Below are 12,316 nucleotides of genomic sequence, written 5' to 3' on the forward strand. Positions count from 1 at the left end.
ATCATGTCTGGAATCATGTTCAACAGCTTTAGACCGCATGAGGAGTCCTTTGTCGGCTGGTTTTCGAGAAGGCCTATCAACGACGGATTAGATAAATTCCAGGAATTCAACTTGCAGACTCATAATCTGTTTTGTAGTTTTCAAAGCACCGTACGATTCAGTGAAGAGAAACGAGTTGTGTCAAATTATGTCCGAGCATGGCTTTACGTCGAAGCTGATTGGACTGATGCAACGCTTGATGGGTCGAAATAATGTGTGCGGGCGGTGGATGAAATTTCGTTATCATTCGTAGCCTTAGATGGATTGAAACAGGGTGACGCTCTTTTTAACTTGCTGTTTTTAGCATAGCGCTCGAAGGTACTATCAGGAGAGCCGGTGTGCAGAGAAGCGATACTATTATCACACGTTTTCATATGCTCTCGACATCATCGAGATTGACCATTAGGTAGTGGATCATTGATCAACACCACAAAAACGAAATACATGATAGCTGGTGGTCAACATGGGTCCGGACGTGTTAGTGGTAAGGAAATGGTGCTAGGTGGTGAAAAGTTTGAAGTGGTTGAGTAGCCCGCAAATGAAAACAGAACTCGCGTTAACCATGAACATTAAAGGAAGTCGACCCGGAGCTTTCGGGGTGTTTGAACGCAAAGTGCTGCGAACAATACTCGGCGGTTAATTAGAAATCGGCATCTGGCGGCATTTCGTGAATCTCGAGTTGTACCAAGTGTAGCCTGACCATAAGCTAACCAGATAAAAACGGGACAAATAAAAAACAAAAACGGGACAATTTTAAAAGACATAGATAATGCGATTGTGCTATTTTTCCCCGAATGGCCCGTTTCTTCGCAGCCGGGGTTGGTGGTCTAATGGCTACCGCTTCTGCTCCATAAGCAGAAGGTCATGGGTTCAATCCCAGGCTCGTCCCTTTCCTCGTACTTTGTAGTTGTATATCTCTCACTTGCTTCTATTCATTCTTAATCTATCACACTCAAACTATTCGTGCATAGCAAACGCTAGAGACAGAGACGGACGAGAAACTGTTTCCCTAACGCTTCCATTCTTCCACGCGCATGCCATTCCTTACGCCTGATACTTAGGCAGTCTGCTAACCACAAAAGCAAACCTCTCTGCCATACCTTTCCCCCAATCCATATACTTCCGCATGAACTAGCGTAGATGCAGGGGTATATCCGGTCTACTGTGGGAGCCAGTTTAATGCATCATCAATTCCTCCTCCTTTCCCTCATTGGCCTGGATTCTGACGTGGCAGGCGCCATCAGTGGATACGAGTAACTGACACTGAAGAAAACTGCAAGTGGTAGTCGAAATACGCGTATCTGTCAAAGATAAGCATTTAGGAGCGGAATTGAAAGGTACATGGTACTCCATCTACTTTTAAGTTTCTCTATTTGAGATTCTGCTCAGTGGATTCGAACATTCATTAAAGAGCCGTTGTTCCCTAAAAATAGAAGATCACTAGCACTTATACACTGAGGGTGTCTGTTAGTCCCAAAAAGCCATTCGGTTGGTTCCTTGTGTGCAGCTTATCTGGCGATACTGGAGTAGCATCCACGGGCGGCCAATCAAGCTTAAACTCAAGCTCAATGGCCCGTTTCTTCGAAGCCATTTCCCTGAATGACCCTTTCCCTTGTAAAGCAATGCAGCTCAAAAAAGTCAATAATAGTCAGTATCAGATGGTGACTGAGACAAACTGACCCTCTTCACAGGCAGCTAGCCTCACTAATAGCAGAGCTCTCTCCTACCTGCTCGGTGTGAGAGTAAAAGAGTAGGAGAGAGTGAAACTAGATGTAAATATAGATAAGTTGAAAATAGAACTGTATCGATAAAGCAGCTACAGATAAACTGAGTCCGGCACAGTATTGGCCTCGAGCACGGAGTGCCTTAAAAAAAAATATCTAAAATTTACTCCTGGAATAGTATTATCATATCATATTTAGCTTTTATAAGATCTCACCAATATCAGCGAGCTATTCCTTAGAACTTCCAACATCAAATTTAGCTATGGCTAAGAAGTTCCAGGAATAAAATGTTGATATTATCTTCAGATCTTTTATCTCTTATGTCAATCAAATCAATACCGGATACCCCCGTTGGTTTGACCAGATTTAATCTGAACACTTTTTAATTTGTACCCCGCTAACGATGTGCAAGTTCAGACTAAAAATGGTTCAAACGTCATTGAGCTCATGGAACGGAGTAAAGTGAAATGAAACGCTTTGGAACGGGACGCATAATAAAAAAAAAACAGTGAAATAGGTAACCAGAAATACGATTATAGGATGACTAGATGTTCAAATTAAAATGAATCCCGATGGTTTGCATGAAGTACCGTTCAAATAAGCAGGAGTGCACGGTATCTCGATTTAATGGTCAGAACTTTGCTTCTGCTCGGGTAGTGAGATAGTGTTGAATTCAGGGATTGAATCCTGAGAAAATTGAGAGAATCTCTCACGTATCGCGCTCTGTAACTATCATAACATGCTGCACATTATGAGAGACTGTTTATCGTACACTGCTACAACTTTGATCTGATTGGGGGGATAGTAGTGCATGATAAAACCCCTCTTAACATGCTCCAAGCCTGGGGGACACTATTGCTATTGGAAGTTCGTGGATTGTTTATCGTGCCAGTAAAAAAAAAAACACCTATCCCCAACGGTAAACAAGCGAGAAAAATGGATCTTATCATCACTCTCTCCTTGGGGCTCTCGCTCTCTGCTTACATTTATCAGACTTGTTACACCTTGCGATACAATGACGATCGTGGACCGCAACAGATAGTATGTTTTTCTTTGCTTGCTTTGATCGTGCTTCATACTCAATTGAGAGCGAATTCTGCAATGCCTGGTTGAATTAGAAAGATCGAGAAAGAAGGAGATATTGGACCATACTCGACTAAATACATATTGCCGAAAATACATGTTGTTCACCACCTCGAAATGCAAAAGGTTATGACAATTATGAGTGTTAGAACTTTTCGGAGAACTGAGCTATTCGGGGAAACGGGGTTTTCGTGGAACTTGCATTCTGAGAACTGGCGTTGGGAGAACGACATTCGGGAACCACCATTCGAGGGAAAGTAGCAGAATGCTACAGATTATGCAATCCTAAGCTACATGTCTGTATGATTCAATAAAAACCACTTAAGAACCTTGAAGCTCATTCTTTGATTTTCGAGAAGCAGCGTTTTTTAAGAGTTTCTCAAAAAATCGTAACTCTTTTCAATTTTGCAAATTCAAACGTAAATTATTCTAATATTTCATCACTTTTTAAACAGTTAATACAGTCAATTGCGTGTCAGAAGTAAACACATAGTTGTTTTTTTTTTTCATTTCAGGTATTATATGAATCATTATCTTATGAAGATCCGTATTTTGGAGATCCACCAAAATTTGGCATAAATATTAGTAAAGAAACGTTAGTTAAGAAGAAGCATGTACGGATCAAGTTTAACTCTGAAACTAATAATTGCTTGGAAAATAGATGAGTAAAACAATAAACTCTGAAATATTTTTAAAATATGTTTGTTATGTTGTTATTTTCATTTTTTTACTGGTGTTGAAAATTATGTGCCAATTCTCCATTTCCTAAAATACGGGATAATTTTCCATAAAATGTCCCGTCGGTCGAAGGGATGAAAACGGTACTGTCCCGTTAAATACGGTACGTATGGTCAGCCTAACCAAGTGTATAAAGAGGTGGATATTGTCAAGCACATAAAACACGGCAGACTCAGTTGGGATGGTCACGTTGCCCGTATGCCGGAAGATCGACAAGCAAAAATAATATTCAACAGAGAACCCGGACACGATGGCGGGATTTAAAAACCCGAGTCCAGACTATATCTAGTTTATAGTTTTTTGTGACCTCCTTGTATGGAATTACCTATATGGATATTCTTTTGAGTAAAGTCACCTTCATTCAATGATCCTCAAGGGCCCAAACCTTCGTTTTGACACACTATTATGGAATCCATAAGATTACCTTGAAATCGCGTTAATTAAAATAGAATTATCACTAAGTATAAAACAAAGTGAATCTCCACCTTCAGACCAACTGAGTCTGACTTCTGTTTCGGCACTTTATCTCACGATTTCAAATATCCTGTTTCGAAACAATGTAGCAGCGTGCTAGCCCCAGTCAAAATGTTGCCAGTGAAAATTCTTCTTTCCCACTCTCTCGAAAAACTTAAACTCCTCGTTAAATTACTTCCGATTCTGCGATAACCTCTGACCCTAAGCTTAGGAAAAAAGAAAAGTTCCAAACTCCCATATCGTTTTCGATATCCCCTACACTTTTTATTTGTTTGAAAGTGGACCCAGTTGTTTGTTCTGGAGAGAGAGCTTTTTGGAAATTCATTTCAATAATCTAAGAGGCATGTGAAGGGACTGAGGATAAAATGAACTTTCGTCTGTTGTTTCTATTGAAATGATTCTCCTGGTAATTCTCCAAAAAGCCACTCGTGTTCGATTCACGTCCCTGGAGTACGCAACTTTCCCTTGAACAAATAGTTTCCGAAAAGTGGACAGTCGCATATTCTTGGGTAGACGAGCCACTTTGCCAAAACAAATGGAGACAAATGTGGTTTGATGGAGCTGAAGAGGATTGAGATTGACACCCACTTAACAGGGCTTTATTATAGGAGGGTGGGAGCTAAACCTTCCTGATTGTACAACATCGGTAAACAGCTGACGACTCAGAGTTGGCCTTTCTTGCGAAGGAAAAGTTCTTCGGCCGAACATTAATCCTCCCAGTCGTAAAGTTTGATCACATGAAATGTGGGCCTTTGCAAGTCAACATCAGAATAGGCTAACTTTTGGAGATCAGGAAGCTTTGCCAAGACGAAGTCAATGTTTACAGCTTTTGATTGGCTCATAATAAATTTATGAGCACATTTACAATATCCCAGAATGTTCGGTAAGGCTTGCTTCACAAAGTGGATTGTCCGTTTGCAGAATGGGATTGAGCCAAACCAGATCTGTCTCCATGAGTTTAGCCTTAAGGGAATCCAGCTGTGTGGGTGAAAGGGTTCAGACATATCGTTTTGTCTCAAATTTCGAACATGACTCATGTTACGAGCAATGGTGGTTTTGTTTTCCGAAAAATTACAATTTCAAAATTTCTCGCGTAACTTTTTGAAGTAATATTGAGAGGCTCTCTGTGTTCACTTTCTCTTTAACCAACGTTTTTTTTTTGTATGAAACGTTAGCCAAGGACATTGTCTTAAGATCTTTACGCAGACAACCAAAATGTACGTTCACTCTTAAAAATAATGAAACTCACTCCGGACGTAATTCACATTATGACTGAATGACACATGATGTAAGTGATGGAATGACGTAAAAATGGGTTCTGAAAGATGTATTGAAAGAAAAATGTAATTTTACATGATGAACGTTTCCCGAATCAGACATCATCGTATTTAAAATGTGACACAAATTCACGTCATTTGGCTCGCTTCTTTTATGAGCATCCAAAAGACGTAAAATCGCATGAATTTTTGGGAGTGTGTATAATGAAATCATGTTTTGCGTTCTACGATGCTTATATGTATAAATTTTCACTTATAAGATATCGCGAAAAGGCCTTATGTGTACAAAAGTGGAGGCGATATACGCGCATATTTGATATGACAAAAACTGGCATACAATGCGAGAGTATCAATTATCTTGCGAACTAATCTGTAATCTTACGCGACTTAATGTATGATCACAAATGTTGATTTGACAGCTGCAACGGACTGATTCGATTTACTTTGTACGAGTATACGAAACGAATCGAAATGTACAAATGAATTCGGAAAGTAGCGTTTATTGCAAGGAAATTCATCGATCAGACAATTTCTTCCACCGTGTAGTCCGGGTATGATGTAATTTGTATGTAATTTGTATGAATTACGTACATATACTGTTATGCGATTTTTGGTTGTCTGGATAGTGAAAAACATCCCAAAAGCTCTAGTATTGCACTGTTATAATCGAAAGCGAGAGAGTAGATAATATCTCATTGTTACATAGTTCCATTTGAAAAGTTACGCGAGATTCATATTTCAATTTGAAAATAGCAATTCAAATCATGTTTCAGTCCAATTCATGAATTTGAGGTTTTGGAGAACGTAAAAGTTGATTTTCTACTTTACAATGATTTCTAAATACCATAACAAATCATGAAACTTTGTCGGCAATTTGATAGTTCTCAACTTCGGCTATAGACAATAATTTTCCTCCAATATAGTGCACGGTATGTGAAAGCACCACCCCTCTGTCTATGTCAACGAAGCAATGGAGAAAGCAGGGCACAGTATTTGGAGCACGGACTGCTTTTAATTACACCCGGCAGGTGCTTTTGTTCTACACGTGAGCTAAAACTGCTGGTCGACTTTGAACCTGAAAACGGTCGATGAAACTATGCACAGTTGGAGCTAAAAACTGGAATTTGTAGCTTCTGGTGCCGTAGGTATAAAAAAAAAAAAAAACAAATAAAAAAATAATAATTGGAAAGTATCGATTGGGGTTTGTAGAGGGCAGAGAAATCAGAAATAAACAATCAAACATGCTGCAATGATGCCTCACAAAATCAAATATACGAGCATAGATCGTAATGTATTAGTTTATTTTAACTTTCTACCAGTTTATCTGTATTATTGATTATTGGACTGAGAGAGTTGGAGGAAATAAAAGTTCGGAGCAAAATAAGAGTTCGAAGATTCCCATAGATTTTGTCACAATCATACTAAAATTCATGCTCTAAAATCGCAAAATTCAAAATAAAAGAAATATGACTCACCGTGTGACCACAAATATCAGGTGGAAATTCTGCCACAGGTTGCGCCATATATTTATTTATTTTTTATTGGTAATCTTAGTAATAAATTGCGTAATTAATGAAGAGCTTATAACTGAAATCCCATAAGCTACGGGGGCAGGCTGGGTGACAAAACGTCGAATGCCAAAATGTCGAAAGGACAAAACGTCGAAGGGACAAAACGTCGAAAGGACAAAACGTCGAAAGACAAAATGTCGAATTCCAAAACGTCGAAAAAGAAAAACGTTGAAGGGACAACACGTCGAAAATAAAAAAAATGTCGAATCCAAAACGTTGAAAGGACAAAACGTCAAAGGAACAATACGTCGAAGGAACAATACGTCAAAGAAACAATCCGTCAAAAAAAAAAATCGAGGGTGTTTGGCAAAATTTGCGCTGTAGTGACTTTGACCTATTCGATTAATAAGTAATGCGAAGAAAATCGATAATGATGTAACACTCAACAAGGTTTTAAAAAATTGAGGCATTGAAAAATATTTCGATTTTACTATTATGACCATGATATCGTAATTTATATCTGGTCTTTGAAGTGATAATAAAAATAAAATGGTAAATAACTAAAATTTATCTGAATTTAAAACCAAATTTTTTGATGTTCAGGTTATAAAACAATTTTTGAAGTATGTCACCAAAGTGCCAGTTAGTCACACATTGAAAAATAAGTTAATTATTTGATTGATTTGTACCTTTTCAATAAAAGAATGAGTACATTTTAGAAGAATAAAAAATCCACTAATTATCAAGAATCTATTCGTAAATTTGATGAAATTGATGTCACTAGTTTGTTGAAACAACGGATGTATCTTATAAAAATGAATAATGCTCTATCTACCAACAGGAAGCTTAACCAGTAGCAAATTCAATTCACCTTCAAACAAGTTCTGTATTAAATTTTGAGAAGTTATTTAACTGTAACATAACCACAAAAAATGAACCTATTGAGATACAAAGATTTTGTTTTAGGTGAAAACAAATTTATCTAACGTAAAATGCTTACGCTCCAAATATACGAAACAGCTGGAATCATAACATTCTGAGGCATCTTGCTTTGGTGCAAATTAAAATTTTGTTCGCCCACTAGTCGTAGGAAAAAAAATGTAAAGTACAAAGGGGCATGTTGAAACGGCTGGGATAAAATAAAATGTTAGCGTGTCAGTTAACATATGAAACAACCTCTTGTTCACATCTACTGTTATCGTATTCAAAACATTGCCTTCCAACTAGTTCCAGTTCACTACTTTTTTCTCTTCATTTGTTGTTATAAGCATCTAGAGGTACGGCGAATTTGTTTTTCGAAGTGCTTCACTGCTTCTTGTCTGGATAGAAATTGACATTTTAGTTAAAATTTGTTATATGCTTACTGTGATGAAAATTGCGAATTTAGCTTTTTCCAACACCGTTCGCATCGCTACCTTTTTTTCTTAGCAACACTACTGCTTTCGACGTTTTGTCCCTTCGACGTTTTGTCCCTTTCGACGTTTTGGGATTCGACGTTTTGGGATTCGACGTTTTGTCCCTAAACCGTACCAATTACCTATCGTCTTAGAAGAGAGAATAGTACCCCTCCTAATTTGAACGATACCTCATGCAAACCATCGGGATTTATTTTTGATTTGAATTTTTAGTCACCCTACAGCCATGTTTCTGGTTACCCCTTTGACTTTTTTGTTTTGATTCTACGTTTCGTTTCGCGACATTCCATTTCACGTAACTCCGTTCCATGAGCTAACTGACGTTTGAACCATTTTTAATATGAAAGATGTAGGGAGCCGGATCCTATTCTTGGCACTTTTGATTCACTTCGGCAGAGGGGTTTTTTGAAAGCTACTGAGCTCATATTATGTCAACATATGCGTCGTATTGAAGTGTTTCTCATTGAAAACTTTCAGACAATTCGGCCGAGAAAAGCCCCCCATGCCAAAGTGAATTTTGTGATTATCTCACAAAAAAAGAAAACGAAATTATACAAATTCCATCAAATTATCACAACTTACGACAAAAATAGCACCATTCCTTTGATTTCCTCTGTAACTCTATTTAGCAATCATTGTCATTGTTCACCAGTTCTCGACTAGTTGCACCGAATTTCTCCAACAATATTCAGTTCAGGCACTTCTCCATTAGATTCGTATCGTATTATCATCATCTAACATCGTCGTTGTCATCCCAACACTAAAACTCCCATCCCTCGCCATTTCACATGAAGTGTAACTACGTCAGAACTCATTGACGATGAAAATCATACGCGTGGGCCAAAGTCTGCTGAAACAAACCTCAAGGGGGTCGTACCAATGCAGAGCACTCAACACCGAAAGCGAGACCGTGAGCAACGAAATCTAACTCAGTAAGTACCTAATGTAAATATGTTGGAAATGAAGCTGCTTTATTTTGGTGATTTAACTGTAGCAGCAACAGCAGTACAGCTTACGGTTTATGGTTGGCTCGTGACTAGAAACACAGTTTCGAAATCGAATGCCTCGTAATCCCTCAAGGCATAGAAATTCGAAACTTTGTTCCTAGCTTCAAGCGATTTCGATTCTGAACATAATTGAAAATAATGAGGTTGTTTTGTTGATGCTTACAGATGTAGGATTTTGAATCCGTGCTGCAGAAAGTTACTGAAAGGGATAAAAATTAATGATTATACAGTCAGTGACATAAGTTAGTGTTTTTCCATACAAAATGCCCAAGATTGGAGTGCTGTATCTCAGCTTCTGGTAGTCCGAAATGGCTGAAATTTGGATGACGAACTACAAATAACTTTAAACTTTGCCTGTAAGGGAATTATTATATTGCAGTCATTTTACATAGAGTTTCAAAGGGTTGTTCAAAGACAAAAGTAAGTAACCGAGAGACTTTTCAATTTTATTCGAAAACGAAAAGTCGTGGAAAGTTGGTGTGTTTTGCAAATTTGTGTGACTTCTGAAATTGAACAACTTTGTGGAACAGACCAACAACCCACAACTTACCGTTTTAGAATAAAATTACAAAATCTCTCGGTTACTTACTTTTGTCTTTGAACAACCCTCTGAAACTCTATGTAAAATGACTGCAATGTAATAATTCCCTTACAGGCAAAACTTCAAGATATTTGTAGTTTGTCATTCAAATTTCAGCCAATTCGGATTACCAGAAGCTGAGATACAGCACCTCAAACTTGAGCATTTTGTATGGAAAAACAGTATTTGGTTACTAACTTATGTCACTGACTGTATGTGTGTCCTCATCCATTGTTTCGATACTATTATCTTTTCAGTGTTCAATAATCTCAATAATCTAAATTTCTGTTAGATGAAAAATTTTGGAATCATATTTTTTTAATCGTAAGATAGGTACTAAGCTAGAATCTTTGCTAAACTTAATACTTCTGATAATCTCCATGCACATTTATCTGATGCTTATTCCTTTCTCATTTCTTCCATCAGGTTCTTGACATCGTTCAGTTTGGGCCACGAACTCTACATCCATGGTGATAAATGATACTCCAGGTTGACTCCACGTCTCTCTTTTGGATCTTAAGAAAAAAAAAAAAAGTTGGATATCAACATCAGTAACATCGATCTTCCAGATATAAAGGATGAAAATGAAGAAGTGTACTGGCAACGAAAAATGTATCGCATAAACAGACACGTGTGTTATTCATGAACAAAAACATTGGAAAAAATTAAAGTTTGTTCGTTTTATTTGATTTTAATATCACTTTCCTTTCATGGAAAATATACTCAATCAGTCGGTCACAATAATATCACGGACAAACAGACGTCACACTCTCAACATTGTCCATTGACCATCTTTTTAACGGCCGATTCAAAAATATGATAGGTTGCCAACCCGCCACCCGCAGCGCTCGCATCGTTTTTGTTCGTGTTTGACGTTTACACAATACCGCCATCTGTTGGTCCGTCGGCCAAACTGACTAAGTGTTACGTCTGTTTGTCTGTGATAATATCGTTATACATTTCGTCTGTTAGTTAGCATGTGTTTCCAACGAAATATAATAACAGTCGGGGAAATTCGTTTATTATAGCTTTTTATGCTGGCTATAAAACGACAAGGGGTGATTGGATTTTGACATTACTTGCCTACGTTTTTACAGCAAATTCTTGGTAGGCCATGATCTGAGTTTATTGATTGGATCGTCAAAAATTTTCACAGTATTTGTTATGATTTTCTTCGTATTAGTACTTCACAATTAGGTTTAATATTTACTATTTAAGGAATTTTATGTCTATTTTATATGTTTAAGGTGTCCAGATGGTGAACTTTATTTAGCAGAGGTTGAAAATTTACGAAAATGGGATAGTTGTCGCATTAAAAGTTGAATAATTATCTGGAATGGGGAGACAGTCGTAGAAGACTCATATAAGCTGAATTAGTCGGAGCATTCTTTTTAGCTCTCATGAAGCTTTCCAACATGGATTATCCAGTCTACAAATTCTAAGTGCCAGTAATTTTTTTTTTTTTTTTTTTTTTTTTATTAATGACACTTTACACCAGAAGGGTGCATTCGTGTCGGTGAAAAATGTTCAATCTAATTTATATTACATTACGCAATTCATTTTTGATTTTCACAATGTCTTGTACAATCCTGTTTCATGTAGGTACTTCAACAGCCTCGTTGTTCTCTCTAGATTGTCATCGAGGGCTTCTTTCAGGCTTAACGTATCGATGCCGTATCTTCTTCTTTCCTGTTCGAATTTCCTGCAGTGTAGAATAAGGTGTCGCACATCGATTGTAGTTCCACAACATTCGCAGGTAGGTGGAGATTCTCTTTTCAAAAGAAAAGTATGGGTGAACCGGGTGTGACCGATTCTCAACCTCGTTAGCACGCGTTGGTCGGCAGCATTGCCACGTTCTATCCACCTCTTGGTATCGTGCTTAATTTCTCTCAACTTTTTATCTCTTATTCCAAACCATTGGCAGTCCCATCGGTGCCGTATGGCTGCTTTCGTCGCTCTCAGCACATCTTCGCCGGGGATAGGGATGTCGATAGCCGGTTGTTGTCGAGCTTCGTTGGCCAAGCGGTCGGCTTCATTATTTCCGGTTATGCCAGCATGTCCCGGGATCCAACAAAACCGAACGTTTTTGTTTCGCACTATGTACTCAACCTCCTGAATCCACGGGTGCTTTGAAAATCCGGCCTCTAAGGCCTGCAGGCAACTCGCCGAATCCGTTAGGATCACCACCTCGTTCCGAATGTTTGGAATGGAAACCGCTTTCTTGATCGCATACGCCTCCGCAGAGAAAACGCTGCATTCCTTCGGTAAGCTAAAAGTTCCGGAAATGCCGTTGTTATAGAAAGCGGCTCCTACCGTGTCTTCACACTTCGAACCGTCAGTAATATGTTGCGATGCTATTGAAAAAATATCTAAAATAAATTTGAAAAAGTTAGTTATGCGACCAAATAGCAGAGACTTTGAATTAAAGAGACACATTATTTTTTAGTCAGAATTATATTACAAATCTG

At 38.1% G+C, this 12,316-nt stretch overlaps 1 long non-coding RNA gene across 3 annotated transcripts in view; it reads left to right on the top strand.

The window, feature by feature from the left end:
* LOC110676796 overlaps positions 1-10,518 on the top strand; it is a 162,515-nt gene extending 151,997 nt beyond the window's left edge. For all 3 annotated transcript variants that reach the window (XR_002500727.1, XR_002500728.1, XR_002500726.1), the window contains 2 exons: positions 9,056-9,193; positions 10,275-10,518. This is a non-coding gene — a long non-coding RNA (uncharacterized LOC110676796). The remainder of the gene's footprint in view (positions 1-9,055; positions 9,194-10,274) is intronic.
* The last annotated feature ends 1,798 nt before the right edge of the window (positions 10,519-12,316 follow it).

The sequence above is a fragment of the Aedes aegypti genome, chromosome 2, assembly GCF_002204515.2.
Source record: "Aedes aegypti strain LVP_AGWG chromosome 2, AaegL5.0 Primary Assembly, whole genome shotgun sequence".
Classification (NCBI taxonomy): domain Eukaryota; kingdom Metazoa; phylum Arthropoda; class Insecta; order Diptera; family Culicidae; genus Aedes; species Aedes aegypti.